Raw genomic sequence first — 11,631 nt, 5'->3', positions numbered from 1 at the left:
GAAAAAAAGACATCTGTATTCTGGCCGCTCCCCAGCCTCTCTTCGGTCGTGGCGCAGCGTGGCCCAATGGATTGGGGGTAGAGCCAGGTCCCGGCGCTGAAAACAGTGCCGCGACCTCTGCACATGCGCGTTAGAGTCTGAGCACATGTGCAGTAGCTCCTGGCAGGCTGTTTCTGTGAGTGCACGCTGTAGGCTGGGTGGGAGGGGCCGAAGCACACCGTCCCTAGCCCTGGCCGAATGGGCTCCCTCATCGGCGGCCCACTGCATTCCCCAAGGTAGGACTTCTATTTTTTATTTGTTATTTACTGATTGATTTTGGTGCTTTAGGTGCAGGGTTCCTTCTATTTTATTTGTTAATTAATTGCTTATTACTTTATGTGCTTTGTTTGGTGCTTGTTGGTGCTTTAAATGTAGTTACTTGCGCTGATTCCTTAACTCTAGGTAAGGTTTTTCTGTGCGGACAGAAGTGGCAACATACGCTGGCCTAAGTTAGTTTGGAGCAACTATTTGCTGGCCAAACGTCTAAAACAGGGGTAATTGGCTGGGAACGCCTACTTTTGAAAAAAAAAACTGAACTAATTAAAAACCTAACTAACTCATTTACACTGGCACAAATTAAATGGCCAGAATTGCAACTAAAAAGATAGTCCAGAAAAATCAAGTTGCTCCAAAAAAAAAAGGAGCAACTCCTGGGGAAACTTGGGCCCCGTGTTCCCATATCTTGTAAGCCCCTTTCCTTTAACCATCTTTCTAAACTATTCTTAACTGTTCACATTATCTCTGCTTCAATCACTAACGCCATAGTGCATTCTACAGCCTCACAATCCTCTGTTGTAAATCTCTTACATTTAATCTTATATCTATGTCACCTCATTTTAGACCCTTAGATCACTGGCAACAGTTTGTTTCTATCCACTCTATCGCATCACTTCATAATTTTAAACAATTGTCAAATCACCCCATAACATTTGACACAAACAAACAAATACTTTCCTGAAGGCTCTGTGCCTCAATGCGAGGAGTATTCATAATAAGGTGGACGAATGAACTGCACAGGCAGCAATTAACGAATCGGCATCACAAAGACATGGCTCCGGGGTGACCAAGGCTGGGAACTCAACATCCGGGGTATTCAACATTTAGGAAGGATAGACAGAAAGGAAAAGGAAGTGGGGTAGCATTGCTGGTTAAAGAGGAAATTAACGCATTTGTAAGGAAGGACATTAGCTTGAATGGTGTGGAATCTGTATGGGTGGAGCTACGGAATACCAAAGGGCAGAAAACGCTAGTGGGAGTTGTGTATCGACCACCAAACAGTAGTAGTGAGGTTGAGGACAGCATCAAACAAGAAATTAGGGATGCGTGCAATAAAGGTACAGCAGTTATCATGGGCGACTTTAATCTACATATAGATTGGGCTAATCAAACTGGTAGCAATACGGTGGAGGAGGATTTCCTGGAGTGTTTTAGGGATGGTTTTCTAGATCAATATGTCGAGGAACCAATTAGAGGGCTGGCCATCCTAGACTGGGTGATGTGTAATGAGAAAGGTCAAATTAGCAATCTTGTTGTGCAAGGCCCCTTGGGGAAGAGTGACCATAATATGGTAGAATTTTTTATTAAGATGGAGAGTGACACAGTTAATTAAGAGACGAGGGTCCTGAACTTAAGGAAAGGTAACTTCGATGGTATGAGACGTGAATTGGCTAGAATAGACTGGCGAATTATATTTAAAAGGGTTGACGGTGGCTAGGCAATGGCAGACATTTAAAGATCACACGAATGAACTTCAACAATTGTATATCCCTGTCTGGAGTAAAAATAAAACGGGGAAGGTGGCTCAACCGTGGCTAACAAGGAAAATTAAGGATAGTGTTAAATCCAAGGAAGAGGCATATAAATTGGCCAGAAAAAGCAGAAAACCTGAGCACTGGGAGAAATTTAGAATTCAGCAGAGAAGGACAAAGGATTTAATTAGGAGGGAGAAAATAGAGTATGAGAGGAAGCTTGCTGAGAACACAAAAACTGACTGCAAAAGCTTCTACAGATATGCGAAGAGAAAAAGATTAGTGAAGACAAACGTAGGTCCCTTGCAGTCAGAATCAGATGAATTTGTAATGGGGAACAAATACTTTGGTTCTGTCTTCACGAAGGAAGACACAAATAACCTTCCGGAAACACTAGGGGACCGAGAGTCTAGTGAGAAGGAGGAACTGAAGGAAATCCTTATTAGACGGGACATTGTGTTAGGGAAGTTGATGGGATTGAAGGCCGATAAATTCCCAGGGCCTAAGGAAGTGGCCCTAGAAATAGTGGATGCATTGGTGATCATTTTCCAATAGTCTATCGACTCTGGATCAGTTCCTATGGACTGGAGGGTAGCTAATGTAACACCACTTTTTTTTTTAAAAAGGAGGAAGAGAGAAAACAAGTGATTATAGATCGGTTAGCCTGACATCAGTAATAGGGAAAATATTGGAATCAATTATTAAGGATGAAAATAGCAGCGCATTTGGAAAGCAGTGACAGGATCGGTCCAAGTCAGCATGGATTTATGAAGGGGAAATAATGTTTGACAAATCTTCTAGAATTTTTTGAGGATGTAACTAGTAGAGTGGTTGTGGTGTATTTGGACTTTCAAAAGGCTTTTGACAAGGTCCCACACAAGAGATTGGTGTGCAAAATTAAAGCACATAGTATTCTTACTGCAGTTGTACAGGGCCTTGGTGAGGCCTCACCTGGAATATTGTGTTCAGTTTTGGTCTCCTAATCTGAGGAAGGACGTTCTTGCTATTGAGGGAGTGCAGCGAAGGTTCACCAGACTGATTCCCGGGATGGCAGGACTGACATATGAGGAGAGACTGGATCGACTGGGCCTGTATTCAGTGGAGTTTAAAAGGATGAGAGGGGATCTCATAGAAACATATAAAATTCTGACGGGACTGGACAAGTTAGTAGCAAGAAGAAGGTTCCCAATGTTGAGGAAGTCCAGAACCAGGGGCACAGTCTAAGGATAAAGGGGTGAGCCATTTAGGACTGAGATGAGGAGAAACTTCTTCACTCAGAGAGTTGTTAATCTGTGGAATTCTCTACCGCAGAGAGTTGTTGATGCCAGTTCACTGGATATATTCAAGAGGGAATTAGATATGGCCCTTACGGCTAAAGAGATCAAGGAGTATGGAGAGAAAGCAGGAAAGGGGTACTAATGTGAATGATCAGCCATGATCTTATTGAATGGTGGTGCAGGCTCGAAGGGCTGAATGGTCTACTCCTGCACCTATGTTCTATGTTAACCATTTAAAATAATGATAGTCGATATGAATGCAAGAACACTGGTATCAATGCAAATACATGGTGCATGATAACCAGATCTAACAGATCAGTCACAGTACCTTCACACACCACCTCACATGGGAGAAGGCATTTCCCCATGCGAAAGCAAAATAGAACAAATTAAGATACTGCTTTTGTGCACAGCTTAGTAACGAAGTAAACATAGCCACAGGCCGCTCAAGTGGTAACTGCTTTGTCCAGTCTTGATGGAAATCCCACATTGCTGATGTGTTCTGGATTAACTGATCTTGGCCAGAGAAATGTAATGGGCCTCAACATACCTGGGCTAAGGAGATGGTGGGAGGGCGGGGACGTTATTAGCCAGTGTTTGTGCATACAGCCACTATTCCGATTGAACTATAATGCTGAATCACATGATTTTGAGCTGGAATGCTTAAGTAGCAATTGAGACAAAAAAAATCTACATCTTTTAAATGACAATTGGGTAAGTATTTGAAAAGAAAGAATATAAAATAATATGGGGAAAGGGCTGGGATATTAATGATTTTTTGAGAAAGTAACTAAAATAGTAGACAGAGGAGGGGAATGTCTATGGATGTAGTTTATATGGACTTCCAGAAGGCATTCAATATGGTTCCACATAGGAGACTGTTGGCTAAAATTAAAGGTCATGGAATTGAAGGGAAATTATTGAAGGGAAATTATTGGTTAGGAGATTGTCTTAGAGTCGGGCTAATGGGTATGTACTTAAATTGGAAGGAAGTGACTAGTGGTGTCCCACAAGGATCAGTGCTGGGGCCTCAACTATGCACTATAAATTATTAATGACTTTGATAACATAATAGAGAGCCATATATCCAAGTTTGCTGATGACACAAAGTGGTGACATAGTAAGTAGTGTAGATGGGAGTATAAATTTACAAGGAGACAATTGATAGATTAAGTGTGTGGACAAAACTGTAGCAGATGGATTTCAAAGCAGGTAAGTGTGACCTCATCCATTTTTGACTAAAAATGGATCGACCCAAGTATTTTTTTAAATGGTGAAAAGCCAGGAACAGTGGAGGTCCAGAGATTTATGGGTCCATGTACACAGATCACCAAAATATAGTGGTCAGGTACAAAATATTTTTTATCAATAAAGCGAATGGAATGTTAGCCTTTACATCTAGAGGGCTAGACTATAAAAGGGAGGAAGTTTTGCGTCAGCTGTACAAAGCCCTGGTTAGACCACATCTGGAATACAATGTACAGTTCTGGCCACCGCACCTTGGAAGGTGTGCAGCACAGATTCACCAGAATGTTACCAGGACTCCATGTAATCTTGGAGGAGACATTACATAAAATAGACTTGTATTCCCTGGAGTATAGAAGGTTAAGGGGTGATATGATTGAGGTTTTTGAATTTTATTGGAAAGGTCAATCATTAAGGAAGAAATAGCGGGACATCTAGATAGGAATAGTGCAATCAAGCAGACGCAACATGGATTCATGAAGGGGAAATCATGTTTAATGAATTTACTGGAATTCTTTGAGGATATAACGAGCATGGTGGATAGAGGTGTACCGATGGATGTGGTGTATTTAGATTTCCAAAAGGCATTCGATAAGGTGCCACACAAAAGGTTACTGCAGAAGATAAAGGTACACGGAGTCAGAGGCTTCCATTCTCAGGTCTTAAAAGAAGTGGCTGCAGAGATAGACGATTCACTAGGCTGATTCCAGAGATGAGGGGGTTACCTTATGATGATAGATTGAGTAGACTGGGTCTTTACTCGTTGGAGTTCAGATGGATGAGGGATGATCTTATAGAAACATTTAAAATAATGAAAGGGATAGACAAGATAGAGGCAGAGAGGTTGTTTCCACTGGTAGGGGAGACTAGAACTAGGGGGCACAGCCTCAAAATACGGGGGAGCCAATTTAAAACTGAGTCGAGAAGGAATTTCTTCTCCCAGAGGGTTGTGAATCTGTGGAATTCTCTGCCCAAGGAAGCAGTTGAGGCTAGCTCATTGAATGTATTCAAGTCAAAGATAGATAGATTTTTAACCAATAAGGGAATTAAGGGTTGTGAGGAGCGGGCAGGTAAGTGGAGTGAGTCCACGGCCAGATCAGCCATGATCTTGTTGAATGGCGGAGCAGGCTCGAGGGGCTAGATGGCCTATTCCTGTTCCTAATTCTTATGTTCTTATGTTCTTATGAAAGGAATTGATAGAGAGAAACATATTGTGCTGGTGAGGTAGTCTAGGACAAGAGGAGATAACCTTAAAATCAGAATTAGGCCACTTCAGAATAGAGGTTAGGAAATACTTCCACTCTTGGAAATGTGAAACTGTCTCCCACAAAAAGTAGTTAATAATTTTAAATCTGAGATCTATATATTTTTGTGAGCCAAGGATATTAAGGGATATGGAGCCAAGGCAGGTAAATGGAGTTAGGATACAGATCAGCCATGAATAACGGAACAGGCTGGAGGGCCTGGATGACGTACTGTTGTTCCATGTTCCTAAATAGGATTAAGTGATATAATTTGGTTTGAACATCTGGCACTGGCGCAGGCACAATGGGCCGAATGACATCTTCTGTGCTATAAACTCAGATTTCAAGATCGCATGTTCTTTGCTGGGACAATGGAAATCTTATTTCTTTCAATTTTCTTTCATGTCTAACTAATATCTGCACCTCTTACCTTTGACAGTTCCACTTTTAGTCCTGCTTTATCCTGGCATTCTAGTTATGAAGAGAGGAAACTCTAAGCCGTTGCTATGGTCTTGAAAGTTGCTCATAGGTAGTTGTTTTGAGCACTCTCATAGTGGCTCGGTACAAAGGGAAGCTCCAACATGCATGGACTAGAGTCCTGGTGAAAAGCTGTCCAAAGATAATGCTCTAGACCGTGACCCTCACTGCCTCCTTTTGGCTGAAATAGAACTCCCATCTCCTCCATTACTGCAGCCGCCATCATGAAGCCACCTCAACAACTTTGAATTTTCTACAAGGCCCAAATTTCTTCCAGACTTCAATACCTGTCCCACTTATGAGGAGGCTCTTGCATTCTTCGCACACTTGTGGACAAGATACAGAAAAACATTTGCTAGGCTCCTCTGCTCTCACTGAATGCATCTTTGTCTCAAATCACTATCTACCATAACCTTTCTTTTGTCTCTATATTTTATTAACATTAGTATGCTAATTGCTTTTTTAAACTCCCTTCTCCTGCTCCGCCAAAGTTCTAAATATGCCATCCTAAGTGTTCTTTTTCCTCTCTACATCCTTGGCGTAATGAAACACACTGCTCGTCAGGGTGGAATGGAACTTTAAACAACTCAGCCTTGCACCAGTTGACTGCATATTGCAAACACATTGACTTTCCTTTTGTGTTTTTCTCCACGAACTGCCAGATTAAGTCTTCAAGATGAAGTCTCTGCCCACTGAACTGTAAATCTCTGAGGTTTCTAGCCAGTCACAAGATTCAGAAGTTTCTGTCAATCAAAGTCATTACCCCCAGGTTGAGAGCCTAGTCCTTGATGTATAACCAGGGGACCGCCAGTAGTCCAGCTGGCTGTGTGTCCCACTGCGCAGATTAAATGGAATTACACAATGGTACTCGTTTGGGACAGTGGGACCTCTCTCCAACAATAGGAAAAATAGCAAAATACTGCAGGTGCTAGAAATCTAAAACAAAAGGAGAAAATGCTGGAAACAATCAAACCAGGCAACATCTGTGATACTGGGGTAGGTTCCATACCTGAAACATTAACTTCTGTTCGCTCCACAGATGTTGCCTGATCTTCTGAATGTTTCCAGCAATATCGTTTTTTGTTTCCATCTCTAATAACACATGATGTTTGGGCTGATAAATAATAAGCCCCAGTTGGTTAGCTAATTAACACAATACCACTACTATGTGGGCCAAATTGAACTTGCACTTTGAGGAACATATATTAAGCAAACAAACTTTCTGTTAAAAGGAATATTGCACGTAGTCTTAGGAGTTAACCCTTTGCATTCTGATTCTAGCATTACGTGAATACAAGATTTTTTTTAATTAATCCCCCCAACAAAATCAATTTTCAAAAAAGGGGATTTAATAGTGGTTTTAAAAGTTACGAAAGGTTTAGAATGGACAAATAGTAAATGATTACTTAGCAAACCCGAAAAAGGGAGATATTCTGATAAGTCTTCTTCTAATGTCCCCTTCATTCTGCGAGAGCAGAGGTTTCCAAACTGGGCCCATGAAGAGGTTATTAGAGATGGGGGCACAAAATATGAGATGGTCAAGAGTTCAAGCTGAGGGCCGGGTGCCCCATTGAGGGTGATTACATGTATTATCATCGCAGAGATTGGCCAGAACCTACACAGAAGCATGGAGATTACTAAACAGATGATCCGCCTAGTAGAGGTACAGACAGTGAAGGCCTAGGGCCGTATAGGTACTCCTGAGGAAAGAGCTGAGCCATTGCAATCCTGCTCACTGGCCACCCAGTCTGTCAGGGCAGCACTGCTTGGTACTGAGGTAAAATTCAAACACTCGTTTGGGGTTTGCTGTTTGATCAGAATTAGCTCTCAAAGGCAGTTTAAATATGTTGATCATCTAGTTGATTAGACATTTAATTCATGCACTTCTTCATTTCTTGTCAACATTTCCCAAAGGTTTACAACCATCTTTTTTCAATTCAAATATTTCTCCCCCTTGCTGGGCTATGGTTCTGTGGATAATGGAAGGGTTGCAGGGTTTTAAGAACATAAGGACACAAGAAATAGGAGCAGCAGTAGGCTATTCGGCCCCTTCAGTCTTCTCTGCCATTCAATAAGATCATGGTTGATCTTCTACCTCAACTCCACTTTCCTGTACTATCCCCATATCCCTTAATATCCAAAAATCTAGCAATCTCTGTCTTGAATATACTCGACTGAGCCTCCACAGCCCTCTGGGGTAGAGAATTCCAAAGATTCACTACCCTTTTGAGTGAAGAAATGTCTCCTCATCTCAGTCCTAAATGGCCGACCCCTTATTCTGAGACGGTGACCCCTGGCTCTAGACTCCCCAGCCAGAGGAAACATCCTCCCTGTTAACCCCTGTAAAAATTTTGTATGTTTCAATGAGATCACCTCTCATTCTTCTAAACTCTAGAGTATATACATAAGAACATAAGAAATAGGAACAGGAGCAGGCCATACGGCCCCTTGAGCCTGCTCCGCCATTCAATAAGATCATGGCTGATCTGATCATGGACTCAGCTCCACTTCCCTCCCCGCTCCCCATAACCCCTTATCACTTAAGAAACTGTCTATTTCTATGTTAAATTTATTCAATGTCCCAGCTTCCACAGTTCTGAAGCAGCGAATTCCACAGATTTACAACCCTCTGAGAGAAGAAATTTCTCCTCATCTCAGTTTTAAATGGGTGACCCCTTATTCTAAGATCATGCCCTCTAGTTCTAGTCTTCCCCATCAGTGGAAACATCCTCTCTGCATCCACCTTGTCAAGCCCCCTCATAATCTTATATGTTTTGATAAGATCACCTCTCATTCTTCTGAATTCCAATGAGTAGAGGCCCAACCTACTCAACCTTTCCTCATAAGTCAACCACTTCATCTCCAGAATCAACCGAGTGAACCTTCCCTGAACTGTCTCCAAAGCAAGTATATCCTTTTGTAAATAGGGAAACCAAAACTGCACGCAGTATTCCAGGTGTGGCCTCACCAATACCCTGTATAGCTGTAGCAAGACTTCCCTGCTTTTATACTCCATCCCCTTTGCAATAAAGGCCAAGATTCCATTGGCCTTCCTGATCACTTGCTGTACCTGCAGACTATCCTTTTGTGTTTCATGCACAAGTACCCCCAGATCCCACTGTACTGCTGCACTTTGCAATCTTTCTCCATTTAAATAATAACTTGCTCTTTGAATTTTTCTGACAAAGTGCATGACCTCACACTTTCCAACATTATACTCCATCTGCCAAATTTTTGCCCACTCACTTAGCCTGTCTATGTCCTTTTGCAGATTTTTTGTGTCCTTCTCACACATTGCTTTTCCTCCCATCTTTGTATCGTCAGCAAACTTGGCTACGTTACACTCAGTCCCTTCTTAACCAGAAGCCAATGTGGGTCAGCGAGCACAGGGGTGATGGGTAAACAGGACATGGTGTGAGTTAGGACACGGGCAGCCGTGTTTTGGATCTCCGCTAGTTTACGTAGGGTAAAATGTGAGAGGCCAGCCAGAAGTGTGTTGGAATAGTCAAGTCTAGAGGCAACAAAAGCATAGATGAGGGTTTCAGCAGCGGATGAGCAAGGGCAGAGACGGGCAATGTTACGGAGGTGAAAATAGGCGGTCTTAGTTATGCTGCGGATGTGTAGTCGAAAGCTCATTTCAGATTCAAATATGACACCAAAATTGCGAACAGTCTGGTTCAGCCTCAGGCAGGAGTTGGGGAGAGGGATGCAGTCAGTGGCTAGGGAACAGAGTTTGTGACAGGGACCAAAAACAATGGCTTCAGTCATCCCAATATTCAATTGGAGAAAATTTCTGCTCATCCAGAACTGGATGTCAGACAATTATGGGGAAGTCTTTGGCTTCCTATCTCCTGGCACATCGACAATACACTCATTGATGACAGACTACATTCAATGAGGATAAAGGGGGTGGGGCAAATATACACCAAAAACAAAGATAAATAATAATTCCATACAGGTATGTAGGCAGAATCCTATAATGTACTGCTAGGTACCTGCTGTGACGCTCGAAACACCTCGGAGGACAACACAGGTGGTCTTTTTCAGCTCTGTCATAGATTCTGGCTGGTTGGATATGAAGGGAAGTGCCTGCACGCACTCACTGGGGTGCCGGTGAAAGACTGTCCGCAGGTAATACTCTATGAGGCGGACGGCGACGCTCAGCTCCCCGCTAACAGTGTCAGCGTGGACCACCCCGATGAGAACGGGCAGGTCCTCCCAGGAACTGGACCTTTGCCGAACGTCCTTCAGGAGCTCCCGGATCACCAGATCGTTCTGCCTGTTACAGATGAAATCTTGGTGGAAGAGGAAGAGAATTAGCCGGGCTTTGATCCGCCTCTGCTCCTTGCTGCCGTTCACCATGTGGATCACCTTGGTGGAAGAATCCAACAAGCTGTCCAACTCCCGCTCCTTGTCGGGCTCAGAGTCCTTGCATTGCGGCTCCGTCGTTTGCTGACTGCTCCCCGTGTCCGAAAACTTGCCGCAAACTTTCTCAGAACGTGGAAACATTTTATTAACGAACTGAAACATCAGGTCCCGGCTCTCGCACACCTCCCCGATCAAGAAGATGCTCTCTTTGCCTCCAATGGCTTTGACCAGTTGCTGGAACTCCCTCTCGGTCCAGTCTGGGTCCAAGTCTCCTCTGCCCTCTTCCATTCTCTTGCTCTCGGACCCCCCGGGCAAAAGCTGCTGAGCCCCGGAGAGCTCCGCCTCTTTGAATGCCAGCTTGCCAGGCATTGCCCAATCAGCTACGCCAACACATAAAGGGGCGGTGCCGCGACATTTTGTGATGTCACAATCAGTGAGAAATAGCGCCCCTGCCGGCTTCACTCACTTCTCTCACACACACTCAAAGGTCCAGCAGTGTTGGGGGACAGTAAAAACTGCAATGGCTCTATTTTGATTCTGACCGATAGACTGGCACTGGGCGTGAGCCCAACAACACCAGCAGGACAAAGGAAATAGGAGGTGGGTGGGGTGGCTTGACCCATCCACCTCCATGGCACGAACCTGGTATTGCAGTACTTCCAGGAACGGTGCAGTGGCTCTAGGCCTTTTGGCTAAGAGCATTGGCGCAGAGTGATCCTTGATGTGTGCAAGGTGACCTCTGGCGTTTGTGATTTGACAAAGAATTGGAAAGATTTGCAACGAATTTTTAAAAAAACTTCTCGGCCTTTTGGCTAAGATCATGCGTAACTGACCTGACAGGGGAGTAACCATGACCCCAACGTGGTTCTCCCTGGATCAGGAAGGTGATTCTCCTATGCTTTTTGGAAATAGGAGGTGGGTGGGGTGGTTTGACCCATCCACCTCCACGGAGGTGTGTGGGGGGCCTGACCCATCCACCTCCATGGCACGAACCTGGTATTGCAGTACTTCCAGGAACGGTGCTTGGGCTCTAGGCCTTTTGGCTAAGAGCATTGGCGCAGAGTGATCCTTGAATGGGCCCAAGGTGACCTCTGGCGTTTGTGATCTGACAAAGAATTGGAAAGATTGGCAACGAATAAATTAAAAAAAAACACCAGCAGGACAAATCCAACTACTATTTCTCCCCGGAAGGAGGGCACCATTAATATATAACGAGCAACCCAGGAACTCTTG

At 43.7% G+C, this 11,631-nt stretch overlaps 1 pseudogene; it reads left to right on the top strand.

The window, feature by feature from the left end:
• Positions 1-11,190: 11,190 nt before the first annotated feature.
• On the top strand, positions 11,191-11,428 carry LOC139266406 (U2 spliceosomal RNA; annotated as a pseudogene).
• Positions 11,429-11,631: the final 203 nt, after the last annotated feature.

This window comes from Pristiophorus japonicus, chromosome 6 (genome assembly GCF_044704955.1).
Source record: "Pristiophorus japonicus isolate sPriJap1 chromosome 6, sPriJap1.hap1, whole genome shotgun sequence".
In the NCBI taxonomy this organism is placed as follows: domain Eukaryota; kingdom Metazoa; phylum Chordata; class Chondrichthyes; family Pristiophoridae; genus Pristiophorus; species Pristiophorus japonicus.
The sequence above is the reverse complement of the archived record's forward strand: the minus strand, read 5'-3'. Positions and strand labels throughout refer to the sequence as shown.